This window comes from Lissotriton helveticus, chromosome 2_1 (assembly GCF_964261635.1).
Source record: "Lissotriton helveticus chromosome 2_1, aLisHel1.1, whole genome shotgun sequence".
In the NCBI taxonomy this organism is placed as follows: Eukaryota; Metazoa; Chordata; class Amphibia; order Caudata; family Salamandridae; genus Lissotriton; species Lissotriton helveticus.
In genome coordinates, this window is record NC_136059.1 from 1,656,886,460 (window position 1) to 1,656,901,814 (window position 15,355).

Below are 15,355 nucleotides of genomic sequence, written 5' to 3' on the forward strand. Positions count from 1 at the left end.
TCTTCTCAAACCTTTTAGTGTTGTTTGTAATATAGGCGATTTGATTTTACATCATCTGTTTTCCAAGTTTCAAATCATTTTTGGGAAGGAAATTCAGAGACTAGTGTTCACTGTTTTTTCTGCACATTTTTTGCATTCAGGTTATGATTCTGACTCTACTACCAAGAACATACTTTTTATTCTAGTCTGTAACAATGTCATTAATGTTAACCGGTACTTTATGTTGATTGCTATTCAGTGGAATGGTGTCTTGATGTAAGATAGATTTCTCCTCATTAGAACTGCTTTCCTTCTTTCTGTAGTTAAAGCAGCATTTGCGTTTCCTATAAAACAGACAGCTATCTGACTCCATCTCCCTCCCCCCAACCCCCCCCTGTGCCAATCCCATCACGAGTCACTCCATATGCTTCTTTTTCCTCATACACTTACCACCTTCCAGCCTCACATCCCTCATTTCCTTATCATCCAAAGACCAAAATTCCTCAACCACTTCAGTCACATCCATTCCTTTCCTCTTTCTACTCAAAACCTGCTCCATATCTTCCTTTACAGAAGTTCTATCCTCATTTTCTATTATTTTTTGATAAACTCCTCCTGGACCTGAGCCCTAGAAACTCCCTCTTCCTTACACATTTTTGTAATCTTAAACTTTTAATTCTAAGTGCCAAATACTCTACCTAACTGCTGCACTCGTTAAACCCTTGGCCGTTGTTCTAATGGAAAAACCTTGAGTTATTCCTCTCAATAGTCCTACTGCCATTCTCCAAAATTGCAGCTGGAGTTTTCCCTCCAATTTTGTTCCTTGCCATACTCCCAAATCCAAAATGGCGGCCCATAAGTGTGGTGCCATAATCACACTGGGCGCCCTGCTGATACAGAGAAATCCATTTTGTGCAAGGAAGGTCGTCCTTCCTCTCTGAAAGGGTGCCTGCCAGCGCTACTGTGGACCTACGAGAACCTGAGGCCTGTTGGAAAAACACAGCTCAGCTCAACCAACATCCCACTTAAATTAAGGTTCTAAACCTATTCCCTACAACTTTGACTTCTAAACCACATTAAAGAAGTAAAACTCTCTCCACGTAGTATGCAAAAGTCAGCTAAAAAAACAAAAAGGCTGCACAACTAGTTAGCGCTCTAACATGCAGCAAATTGGGATATTGAAATAAACTTTCCTTTCTATTACTTCGAATCATTTTTATCACATTAAAAAAGCTGACATTAGCATTTTGAAGTATCTGCATTTGAAGTATCTGCAATGATTACATCAGGACACAGGAATAACTTAAAAGGAAGTTTAATCCAAGAGCATAAAAGATCCCATCCATGCACAAGCAAACAAGAAATAAACTGACACCAAATAGAATGTTATCATGTAAACCTCAACCATTACATACTTAAGATTCTACATTAGAAACATTAAAGCTACAGTACAGCAAATACTACACATCTTCCCTCCTCAATTTTGCAATAAAACGAATACAGGCTTTACATCAATATTAATCACACAAAATCTGTAAGATAACCAGGCCGTTTGGACACTCTTGTAGAAGATCTAATGGTTTTAGAATCTTCCATACAACTATTATTTTCTTCCAATGAAATCAAATTTTTACCATTTTGCAAGTTTCTCCTAACAATCACAACTCTATTCAAATTCCATATGCGATGATCTTGTGTTTGAATGGCATTATTGAATACCTTAATCACTTTGATTGGCTTCATGAATTTTGTTTCAGAACTACTCACCATGCCAGGACGTTTTATCATAACCCAATCATCAATTCTCACAACTGTCTTCTTGACAGTTTTTTTAACATCAAATTAAGCTTTCCTGCGTTCAGCTTTGTCCTCCTCATTTTTGAGAATTTCTTCTTTATCACACACACTTTCCTTTCCCTTTACTAATTCATATTTATTAACCCAAAAAGGTTCAACTGCCGTATTCGGTACTCTCCCTCGAAACAAGAAAAATTGAGTTTTTCCCATTGTAGAATGAGGAGTATGCCTGTATTCCTCCACCTTTGCCATCACACTTTTTTTTCCAATTTAAAAACATACTTTTTGCTAATCCAATGGTTTCCTTGATCACTTTATTAAACCTTTTGACCATACCATTGGCCTCTGGGTGACAAAGAGAAGAGGTCCTATGAACAATGCCTCTACAAGATAAATATTTCTCCATTTCTCTAGAGACAAATTGAACTCCATTGTCTGACAAAATTGTAGCAGGAAACCCTTCCCTGGCAAACAACTTATTCAAGCATTGAATAATTCTACCAGAATTCACCCCAGATAAGAAAAAAACTTCAGGCCATCTAGAATACATGTCAATGACCACTAACAAAAACATTTGTGACTCTTTAACCTGTTATAGGACCAACCAGATCTAGAGCTATATCCTGCCAAGGACCACACGGACGTCCCTCAAAATCATGGGTTGCACATGTGTGCAATAAGACTTGCCACTAATGTTACAATGTACACAGTCCCTAATGACTCGCTCAACCATTATGTCCATGCCAGGCCACCAGTAAGACATACGCAGCCTCTCCTTACATTTAGATAGACCTGAATGTGACGTGCACTAAATCAATCAAATCTTTCCTGAGACTAGACGGTGGGACTAATCTTGTCCCACGAAACAGCAAATCATTATCCACAGATAACTCATTACGAACCACCAATATGATCTGGTTACAATTGACCCTTCCTTGTTGTTATTCCAACCATTTTTAATTAAAGACATGACATCACAGAATACTTCATCTTTTTTTAATTCCTCAGACCACTTCTTTTCAGATATGAACTCATAATCAACAACACATATCAACTCTTCATCTATATCAGCAGAATCATCTTCATCTTGCTCACTAGAAACTAAACTAGAGAGCACATCAGCAACACAATTTTCAATGCCAGGAATATATTTAATTCCAAAACTGTACTCTTGAAGACCAATAATCCATTTAGTTATTCTCCCAGAGACCAAATCGAATCCCTTTTTACTAAAAATCTCTACCAAAGGCTTATGATCCATATGAACATCAAAATGTAAGCCCCACAGGAATTTTTTCAACTTCTTTATAGCCCAAAAAACTGCTACGGCTTCCCTTTCCACAACTGAATAACGAGTTTCAGCATCTCTTAAACTTCTAGACAAAAACATAATAGTCTGCATCCCATTTGGACCATTTTGCTTCAACACAGCACCCAACCCTTTTTCACTAGCATCAGTAAGTAAAATAGATTTATTTCTGGGGTTGAAACTTTTTAAGGAAGGAGTTTGACTTAACTTTTCCTTAATCTCAATAAATTCATTCTCACAAAGACTTGACCATTGAAAATCTTCTCCTTTTCGTAATAAACTCCTCATATTGACAGTTAAATTGTCAAATCCTTCTACAAATTTTGCATAATACTCAATCATTCCTAAGAATTTCATGAGTTCTGCCTTATTTTCAGGAGCACTCATTTTCAATATAGTGTTAATCAATTCAGTTTTAGGTCTCACACCATCACCTGAAATATTGTGACCCAAGTAGTTTATCGAGTTCGATCTGAATTTACACTTGCCCACCTTCACAGTAAGATTATGTTTATTGAAACTTTCCAATTCCAATCTCAATCTTTCATCGTGATTTAAATCATCCTTAGCAAAGATTAATACTTCATCCTGATATATACATACACCAGAAACATCTTTTAAGACTCTCTCGATAACTCGCTGAAACACGGAAGAGGCAGATACCAAGCCAAACGGCATCCTCTTGAACCTAAAACTGCCGAAAGGTGTGATGGACAATGTATAATCTCTGCATGACTCCTCTAACTCAATCTGATGATATGCAGAGGTGAGGTCTATCGTACTAAATACTTTAGCATCCTCAAGCAACACCAACAACTCTGCAATATTGGGCAAAGGATATCTGTCGACAACCACACACCTGTTAAGTTGTCTAAAGTCAATGCACAGGCGTAAATCGCCATTAGGCTTGCGTGCTGCGACGACCAGAGCCATCCACTCACAACCTTCAATTTCTTCAATTAACCCATTTTCTTTAAATTTTTCTATCTCCTTTTTCATATCTTCTTTTACAGATAAAGGCACGCTACGCACCTTGCAACACACAGGAACAGAATGATTTTTCAATTTAATTTTATGTTGATACCCCCTTAGACACCCTAAGCTTTCCTTAAACACATTAAGAAATTCCTTCTTTAATTCAGATACCTATTTGTCCTCATCAATTTTTTCCACAATTTGTATCCTATCCCTTAACTGTATGGGCAGATTAGCATTGGGATCTAGAAATACCCCCAGATCACCTTGGTGTATCCAGCTGATAATGCTGTCTCCCTTCCTAGAGACATATACCTTACCAGATACTAACCTACTTTTATACTCTATAAGCCCCATAAAATATCCATGCAGCTTTATAGGTTCTCCACCGTATGCTAGCGGAATGATATCTGGTTTCAAAAGGGATACCTTCCCTTTCAATTTAGCATTGAAAAACTCATTTGAAATGATCGTGATTTTAGCACCAGAATCAAACAATACTCTATAGTCTTTTCACCTTCAGCAAAAATGTCATCTAAGGGACTAGATTTTTTGTTTGAACTACTATCAACTTGAACAATTGTCTGAACATACTCCACATTATCATCCGATTCTACAGTGGATTCTTCATAAATCTCTACTTCCTTGACCTTAGATTTTAGATTTTGCACAACGCAGTGAAATGTCCTTTCAATTTACATTTAGAACACGTTTGACTGAGGGCCGGACACTTTTTATCATTAGCAAGATGTCCCGACTTGCCACATCTGAAACACTTTCTCTCAGTCCCTGTCTTAACTGTGTTTTTCAAATACTTGTCAGACTTACTCTTACCTGTTTGAACTTTAGCATCCTTATCTACATCCTTTTTTTATTATAGCCACACACTTGAGGAATGCTCAATGTGTTTAGCCACAGTCAAAACTTCTTCAAGTGATGGCTCATCTTTTAACCATAACTCTTCTCTGACCTTTTCTGTTCCGCACCCAAACATAAACTGATCCCGAATACGTTCATCAGTGAGACTTCCAAACCTGCATGATGATGCAGGGTTCCTTAAACGAGTTAGATAAGATTCAATAGTCTCATCAGAATCTTGCATACATTTTGTGAATTGGTATCTTTCAAGAATCGTACTGGTTTTAGGTAAATAATGTTTATCCAATTTTCTGATACATATTTCATGCTCATTTAAACTATCTGCCTCTGAAGCAGGTAAATCAGGCAAGTCATCAAATACATCTTGACCCTCGGATCCAAGGCAATGAAGCAATAAGGAACAATTCCTCTCTACACTAAGAGAAGGCCCACAGACTTTGGCATATTGTTCAAAAACAACCTTCCATTATTTCCATTTTATAGGAGGATCACCCGGACTAGATAAGAAAAATGGTGCAGCTGTAACGTTTTGCTTTTTTTTTTTTAAATAAGATGTATTCGAGCTAACATGCTGATTTATGAGATGTAATAAAAAGGAAGTATCACAGTGTTGATAAGTTGTTAAATGTACCAGTAACAGATGTAAACACTATGTAAAAATACAAAACACATAACAAAATGTTTATTCAACTAGCATATGACACTCCATAAATTAATACTCATATAATTAAGTCTTTAAAGAGTGTGCGTATCACTGTTAATCATCCATGACACGCAATGATAAAAAATAAAAAAAATAACTATTGTGTGTACCACGCTTAAAATAAGTTACCTGAAATAGTGAACAAGCAAAGTAAAGTACGCGAATCACTGTAAATGTGACTCGCAATTCTGTAAGCAAAGTTATTCAAGTGTGCGCATCACTGACGATAACTTATCCCCAATGTGACACGCAGCGTTTCCAGTGTGCGTATCACTGATATTGCATAAGCCAGATTGCCGGACATATAGGAGTGTGCGTATCACAGACGATGAATCACTCTTGATATGACACGCAACGTTTCTAGTGTGTGCGTATCACAGATAGTAGAAGCCAGGTTGCTAGGAACCTGTTCTTATGTCATGCTTCGTGCTTCCGTATTCGTCAAGGCTGTTCTTTGCTTCGTGTTTCCGTATTCGTCAAGGCTGTTCTTTGTTGTGCTTCCGTATTCGTCAATTTCCCCGTTGAGCGTCTGAAACAGAGTCTCACACTCTGATTCGCTGTTCCCTTACGCTTCACGCTGTGCCCTCACACTACACGCTGTACGTCACAACCCAGAAGGCAACGAAGGAAGAGGAAGACAATGATGACGATGACGGTAAGAATGCTCTTCTTGAAGAATGCTCCTCTGGAGACTGAAGACGAAGTCAATAATGACAATGCATGTAAGAATGCTCCTCTCTTTAAAAATTTGTACGCTCTAGGCTATCTGCGATATATATTTTTAAAATCGCAATCCTTCAACAGTAGCTCTACGAAGCATGAAGCAACTGAATAGTCAATATTTATTAATGCAAAGTCCATCGGCAAACCAGTCATTAAAAAGATTAAATGTGATCACCTCCTTCAGCTTATATGCATAGCAGAAACGCATGTAATATCCATTAAATCAGTTACCATCCAAGGAAAACACTGTAGTAAAGAAAGATTTTTTTTTTTTTTTTAACTTTTTATTGATTTTATAACACAAACACAAACAACTTGCAAGGAGAGAGGAAAAAGAGACATCAGTATATACAACGTTGCAGTACATGGTGGCGGAGCGGGAAGGGCAATACCATAAGCATTTGTTCCATCGAGAAAGAATCTCACAAGGGGGGGGGGGGCAGAAGAGACAAATTGCACCCAGTATACAATAGCATGTGAAGGAACCCTCGGGTTACGGGGACGTGGGTGCTACATCTGGGTCAGGAAGAGGAGGGGCACATATATCACCACGGTAAGTGTTCCATTGAGTCCATATCTTCCCCCATTTTCGGGGGGTACCTCGAGAAATATATACAGTTTTTTCTCTGAACATGCACCAGTCCATGTTTTGTTTCCATTTCCGAATCCCGGGCGGGCCCTGAGCGCCCCACAGTTGCGCAATGTCTCTTTTGGCAATCATATTGCCCAAGGTCACCCACCGAAGCTGCGACACGGAGTAATCATTCGGTTCCCATACATTCAGCAGGCATCTCCTAGCTTCCGGCATCGATCGCACCCCCGTAACCTCACTCATCACCTCGTGCACACGGGACCAGAATCGCACTATCTCAGGGCACTCCCAAATGATATGTAAAAAGGTGCCCAGGAGACCGCATCCACGCCGACACAAACCATCCACAGAGAAGCCCATGTGTACCAAACGGGGACCAGTGACATACACTCTATGCAGGATTTTAAGTTGCACAAATCTAAGGCGCGCCTGAATGGCCACCTCTTTAGGGGAGGAGATCGCCGCCTGCCAGTCCTCATCGTCCAGCTCCAGCCCATCACCAGTCCAGACCTCTCTAAGGCGAACCAGGAGATCAGACCTGGAGTTGATTAATTTTTTATAAATAAGCGAAATCGTACTATCAGGAACATGTCCGTCCAGTACCCTATCTTCAAGCGGGGACGACTCCGGTATCTCCACACCCGAAGGGAAGACCGAGAGCACCGCGTGGCGGACCTGCGCATAGCGAAAAAATTCACGATCGCTCAAAGCGTACTCGGTTTTCAATTCCTCGAAAGTCTTCATTCTCCCCTTAGTCCAGACATCCTCAATCCTGCTGATACCAATCAAGTCCCACCTATCAAACCCCCGGAACTGCCAAAGTGAGCCAAGTCTATCAGATGCGTACAGGGGGGTGGCACGAGTCAATTTACCAGTCCACCCAAGCGCCATGGAAGCATGTCGCCACACCTGGACGGCATTCCTGGTGGGGCCCGTCACGTTGCGAGGGGTGATTTTCGAGTAGAGGGCTCTATTGAAGTCGCCCCCCGGTAACAACCATTTGTCCATCTCGAAGGCCGGATTCGGCAAAGGGCCATACATGCAATGATTTATCGCCCCCAGTTGAGACGCCCAATAATAGCGACGGATATCAGGTAAAGCAATTCCACCGTCGTACCACGGGAGCGACAATTTAGCAATGGCGATCCGGGGCCTACCCCCCCCCACACCAGTTGCCTCTGTAAACTTTCAACCTCACGGAAGTATGTAGCCGGGACGACGTCAAGTGTGTTTTGCAAAGCGTAGAGGAAGCGGGGCAGTGACATCATCTTAAACAATGCCGCTCTACCCAGGGGAGAGAGAGGAAGTTTCCCCCAAGCGACCACATCCGCCCGAAGGCACTGAAGAGGGGGCAGTAAGTTACGGTCAAACCGCAGTGCAGGGCTCAGCGTGATAAAAATGCCCAGGTATTTAAAGCCATCTTTCACAATCGCGATAGGACAACCACTTGGCAGAAGGGGGGCGGCACCCGACAGGACGTATATACAGGACTTCGACCAGTTGATGACAAGACCCGAGTTTTTGCGGAAGGACGTTAAGACATCAAACAGTACAATGAGAGATTTACGGGGTGATGTAAGATAGAGCAGAATATCATCAGCGTAGAGGGATACACGGTCTTCAAACCATGAGTTCCACCTAATGCCCTTCAGGGACGGTTCCCACCTCAACCAGGCCGCCAGCGGTTCCAAGGCGAGAGCAAACAACAAGGGGGACAAGGGACAGCCCTGTCGCGTCCCTCTGCTCAGAGCAAAGGGCGCAGAGACCCGACCATTGACCACTACCTGAGCCATGGGACCGGCGTAAAGCAATTTGACCCACCGAACGAACTCCGAACCAAAACCAAACTTAGCAAGAACCGCCCACAAATACGGCCATTCTATTGTGTCAAACGCCATCGTAGCGTCTAAAGACGCCAAGATGGCGGGTTCACGCAGCATCTCGGCCCGTGCCAGGACGCCATGCAACCTTCGGAGGTTAAGCGCCGTGTTACGATGCGGTATAAAGCCGGATTGATCAGGGTGAACCAGTTCCCCAATAACGGTCGCCAAACGCGTCGCCAGCAACCTGGCCAAGATTTTAGGTTCCGCGTTAATCAACGAAATGGGCCGAAAAGAGGCACAGCTATCCCGAGGTTTACCATCCTTGTGAATGACAACAATAGTGGCCAGTCTCTGGTCGGGCGGGAGAAAACCCACCTCCAAAGACTCAAGAAACATAGAGCGCAGATGAGGAGCTAGCGAATCCGGGCGCAGTTTATATAGCTCAATGGGGAGCCCATTAGGGCCCGAGGCCTTGCCGGATCGGACCGAACGGACAGCAGCGGCAATCTCGTCCACAGTAGGCGGGGCATCCAGAGCATCTCTATCAATGTCAGACAATCGGGGAAGTGCAATATCACGCAATAGCAGGCAGGAGTCCTGCTCTGAACGATCAGACACCTGAGAGTACACCTCGCGGAAATAATCGGCAAAACATGCAACAATATCAACAGGGTCTGTACAACACTCTCCATTCTCCGCAACAATCATAGGGACGACACAACTTGCATTCTCCCTCTTATCCAACCAAGCAAGCAGTTTCCCAGCCTTATCACCCACATCATACAAGCGTCCCTGCTGTTCCCTCCCCATTTCCTTAGCAGCTTCAGTGACCAGAGCCCTGTATTCATGTTGCTTCAACTCCAATAGATGCAACCCCTCAGCGGTAACCCCAGATTCCAAGCGCTCCTCCAGGGCCGTGACCTCCCCCTCAAGTCGAACCATCTCAGCACGGTTGGCCAACTTCACGCTACCAATCAGTGAGAGGGCCTGGCCACGAATGACCGTCTTGTAAGCTTCCCAAAGTAAACTAGGGGAGGAAACAGAGCCCACATTTTCCTCAAAATAACAATCGTGTGCTTTAACCAGCTCACCCCTGACCCTGGGGTCCTTCAAATACCAGGGGTTGATCGGAGCCACTCGGCCCGCCGAACCCTGCCGTGCATCAACCACCAGCCAAAGAGAAGAATGGTCCGAGATGCCCCGTGCCAGATGTTTAACTTCCCGTATGAGGGATGCATGGGCCGAGGGCAGTAATACGTGGTCCAACCTCGAGAGACTACCATGAGCACCAGAATGATAGGTATATTGCAACTGTCCTGGGTGAAGCAACCGCCAGCAAACAGTGAGCCCCAGCGTCTCCAGGAAGTCACTCAACCAAGTCTGGGCCTTCGGCAGTTCCCTGGGAGGGTAACGATCACGCATCCCCGAGACCACTGCATTAAAGTCACCCCCAACCAAAAGCAGACCCTCGGGGAGACCCAGGATAAGTCCACTGAGATCAGCAAATGTGGTGGCCTGGAGGCCCGGGGGCACGTACACAGAAATCAAAATAAGAACCTTCCCCTCCCAGCGCCCCACAATGGCGGCGTATCGTCCCTTATCATCCAGAATGACATCATCTATGGCCAAGGGGAGGGAGGTCCGAACCAGAATGCCCGCCCCCCTAGAGCCCGAAGTGAAACCCGAGTGCGCCACAAGGCGATAACCACGCCTATTCAAAGCGTAGCACTTGTTGCCGAGCAAATGAGTCTCCTGCAGTAAAACGACATCTGGAGTCAAACGTCTCAGCAATTGCAACACCACCCTCCTCTTAATGCCATCCCCCAACCCGTTCACGTTCCAACACAATAACCGAAGTCCCCTACCCCCCATCCCGTGTTCAGCCCCTCCCCCGCCCCACACCCAAAGCGACCGCAAAAAACAGGAGTGCGCCCTTCCTTCGCCTTGCAAGTAACAAGAAAATTCAAACAAACAACCCAGTCCCCCCAACAATGTCAAAACAACTATACCCCCCCACCCCGCACCCCTGCTGAAGACCAAAGAGCCCCATAAACTTGCAGTGTGCCTGTCGCCCAACCACCCAACTAGTCTACAAAAAGAAAACCCAGGAGGAGAAAGGACCCGTTCACCCCCCACCCACCCCCAAAAAGACTATTACTTGCAAACATTAAGAACAAAACATAGCACAGTTCAAAGCCACAGGAAGGGTACGGGGTCAAAGTCAACAGCTACTCCTGCTCTGTCGGGCCACCTTCCGCCCGATCCGACTTGCCAGAGTCCTCAAAAGGTTCAGGATCCGTAGGCAGCGTGTCAAGCCAGTCACTCACGACCCCAGGATGGTCGAAGAAAAAAGTACGATCCCTATGTACCACCCGCAGACGGGCCGGAAAGATCATGGCATACTTCATAGACCTTTCCCGGAGTCTCTTCTTGACCCCTTGGAACCCCAGCCTCTGTTTCTGAACCTGTTGTGTAAAGTCCGGATAGAAGCTGACAGTAGAGTTCTCAAAGGCAATGGGACCAGACTGCCGCGAAGCCTGCAGGATAGCGTCTCTGTCCCGGAAATGAAAGATCCTCGCAATGATGGGTCGAGGGTTCGCACCCGATTTAGGTGTGCCGCCGGGGATCCTATGTGCACGTTCTACAGCGAAGAACTTGCTGAGACCCTTGGGCGCCAAGTGATGCAGCACCAGGTCTTCCACCAATAGGTCCATCGAGGCAGCGGTCGATGATTCCGGGACCCCAATCAGGCGGATGTTATTGCGCCTGGCACGGCTTTCATAGTCCTCTAGGCGCCCAGAGTAGTAATCATTGGTTTTCCTCAGATTCCCGACTTCAGCCTGTAAGTCAGAGACATCGGTGACCAGGCTAGAGGTTTTAAGATCCAGGGATTTGACCTTTTCGTTTGTCTTCGCCAAGTCCGCCCTGATCAGATTGACATCAATCGCCACCGTATCCAGTTTGAGAGTCAAGGCCTCATATTGTTGCCCCAATGAGGCCTTCATACCGGTGATGGCACCCATGAGATCTCGCAGCGAGGGCTCGTCCTCGATCGACGAGTCCTCCAGCATTGTCGTCGAGGGTTTAGCGACCGCTCCCGGCGATCCCTTAGCTAGAGTGTACCGGTCCATAATGTTTGTTTGCAGAGCACTCCCTCGAACGCCCGGTTTAGGCCCACGCTTCCCACTCTCAGGCTTGGTGGCCATCTTGGATCCTGGACCCGTACGGGTCGCCTGTTGACGGGTGAAAATGGTGACTGCGGAGGCAAATGTAGGACCAAAAGGGCGAAGGTGGTGCCAGTCTCAGATCTGGAAGCCGCTACAGATCGGCAGTAGGAGCGGAGAGACCAAGGGTGTAGGAGCGTCCGGCCGTCCACGGAGCCAACAAAGTCCGGTTGAGCTCCGGATAGGAATCGAAACCGAAAGCTGACGCCTGCCCACGCAAGTCTGGCAGTCCGTTGTTGTTCACTTACTGGACGGCAAGCGAGACAAGATAGCGCGGGGCGTCACCCTGGAGCAGGCCAGAAAACTGCGACAGTCTGTAGCTCTGGACCCCGAAGTCCAAAAAAGTTCGCTGAAACAAATAAATGAGCAGTAGAACTGTGCCAATAAACACCCGTCGTCCGAATCAGGATAAATTACAGGATAGTCGATGGAGGTGGCGAGGGTCCGGGAGCCCTGTGCTCACGCGACCATCTTGGGTGCGCGCGAAGCTCCTCCTCCAAAGAAAGATTTTTATATTTCATCCACATGAATAAATAATCCTTACAATTAGATAGTGATGGTTGTAATCACAGTCTTAAGAGACGCTGCTTGTTAAGTGAGATAAAATATTGGTCTTCTCACAAGGCACTTATGTTGAGATTTTTCGCCTTGTAAATCCTTTCTTTCCAGTCTAGTTTCCAATGCCGACTACCCCAGTGAAGTATCTTCAATGATTGAATCAGGACACAGGAATAACTTAAAATGAAGTTTTATCCAAGAGCTTAAAAGATCCCATCCATGCACAAGCAATCAAGAAATAAACTGAAACCAAATAGAATGTTATCATGTAAGCCTTAACCATTACATACTTAAGATTCTACATTAGAAACATTAAAGCTACAGAACAGCATATACTACAAATTTCTACTAACATTCTTACTAATACTAATGTGAATGATACTTACCTGTCACAGAGCAGCACTGAATAGAGGAAGAGTGCTGCTTTGCTGGGGTTTATATAGTTTGTGATGTTCTGATTCTGGAATGTTTAATGTGGTTTATATGTTTGCTTTAAAATGGCCTCAATGGAGTAGGAATAAAGAGATTACGAATCGTGCTAGCCTCTGGTCTTGACATAAAATCCTTTGAGTGAGAGCTTGCAGCTGTGCTGCCAGCATGGCTTGCATACAGGGCTCAGGCCTAGCAATGCCCCATTATTACAGCAGGGAAAGGAAGATATCTTTCAGGATGATCTGAGCATGAAGAAGTCTCTCCTGGCGAACACACATGACCCTCATGGACCCAAGACTTGGATGTTTTAACATAAGCCAACTCTAGCCTTTCACTTTTAATCGGCTACTTATTTGGTATCACCACCGCTGGTAGCACATGGATGTCTTTTTTGGTAATTGCATGCTTTACATATTGGATAAATACATAAATGAAAATAATGTTCAGCCACTGGCGGCTATTCTCCTGGGCTATCAGCATACAGATATCACTGCTGATCACCACTTGTTAGGGCTGTCACACCCGGTGGCTGTGATAAGGCACAGAATGGGACCCCTGTCCATTCTCCTTGGGGTGAGCCCCACTCCAGACTTGGCGCTCTAAACCACAAGCGGGGAACTCAAGACATGTGTAATCCGCAGTGCAATGAAAAGGAATAATCTTTGTTCTGGCTCACTTAAGCCCCCTTATCCTTGTCCATGACCTCCTGGCTTCTTTTTTCAGTAGTCTTCCACTGTTAAAGAAGACTATACCTCACATACTGACATCACCCTCTTCCACCTTCTGCTGGCCTAATATCCAAACTTCAACCTATTGTTTATGTAGGACGTGTACTTTGTGGTATGAGAGAAGTATGCAGGAACTTCTGCATACTTCTGGGGACTATTCCTCACACGTGGTGTGTTTGCAGGGAAACATAGTCCCCTTTATAGGGCTGCCACCGCTAGCGTATCCGGGAAGCTGGGGGATGCAGTGTAACCTGTTTTCCAGGAAAAACGGATGAGATGCCTGATTATGCCTTAACGCCATGCATGCGGCGCATTTTCCCGCAGTGCGCTGAAGTTTTTAAAAACCCGCGGTTCATGACGAGCTCAGCTCGTCATGAGCGTACGAGAGGTGTACCTCATGACGAGCTGGGCTCGTCATGAGCGTCGAAGGGGTTAATGAGTGAAAGTGCCTGCAGAATTCTGATTTCATACTAACCTCAACCAGTACATGAAAATGAATGAGATGGAAGTTTACTGAAGAATTTCAGGCAGTCAAGCCCTGTGAGGGTGAGGCTGCAGACGCGCTTCAAGCAGGGCAGCCATGTGAAGCTTTGGCTCTACTGTGCTTCACTATTGGGCAACTGAAAGGAAGATATAATCCTGGAGGATCCAAGCACGAAGGATTTGCTCCTTGGGAGTAGATAGGACACCCTCCTGGGAATTAGACAGGAACCTCCAGATCCCAAGAGCCGAAATTCTTAATACAAGCCACTGCATGTTCTTACGAGGAATAACCTTTATATGAGCTCCGGCCATTTTGCCCTACATCCATCAGTAGCTCCCCATCTTCAAAAAAAAAGTTCTACCTGATATCCCACCAACAACTGCCTCCTCCTTCTGTTTGTTCCCTCTCCCTTCCAGCTCTTTTCTCTCCTCCGTCTGTGAGAGTGCACACCTTGTTACCAGTAGGTCTGTGAGAGCTCTGTTGACAGCAGCCCAGAAAGAAATGTCTTGCCTAGGTCAGTCTGCACATACCTGGCCAGACAAACAAGATGTTGGTTGGTGGCACTGGGGCTTCACCTGCCTCCTTTTACATCCTCCTTGTAGGAAGATGCGGAACGCAGGAGAGAATGCACTTAGTCAGCTGCCATTCAATTTCCTACTTTATGGAGAGCAGGGGTAAACAGGGGATCACCATATGTTCAGACATCGTTATCAGAACCAGGTGTTACACTGCTAAAACGTCAGTATATCAGCACAGGGAGAATCCATTTCAAATCCCTTATCCTTCGAAGAGGCATCCAAGGGAAACCCTACACAAGAACAAGTTTCTGATAAAATGGCTGTAATAGGTTGCGTGCATTTTAGTAGTGGCCAGTCACAATGTTTTTACCATTCTTGTCTCTTCGCTCCTTTCTCTTTTTTCCATTTTCCTAATGCCGCTCATCGTGTTGGTTTGGACATTGGAATGTTGGTTCATGACTAGATCTAACTGTAGTTTGGGACCTTTATTCTGTATGGGCTCCCTTATTGATGATACTCAATGTAGTTTTTGGCTCCTTCACCAGTCTGGACTTTGATATTCAACAATGGTTGCCCTCAAGATACTCACTGCCTGCTTACAGTATGATTATTGCACAGGCATGAATGGCTC

General features: G+C 44.8%; 1 protein-coding gene across 1 annotated transcript in view; it reads left to right on the top strand.

The window, feature by feature from the left end:
- PPA2 (inorganic pyrophosphatase 2) overlaps positions 1 to 15,355 on the top strand; it is a 460,434-nt gene that overhangs the window by 177,795 nt on the left and 267,284 nt on the right. The gene's annotated exons all lie outside the window — the stretch shown is intronic.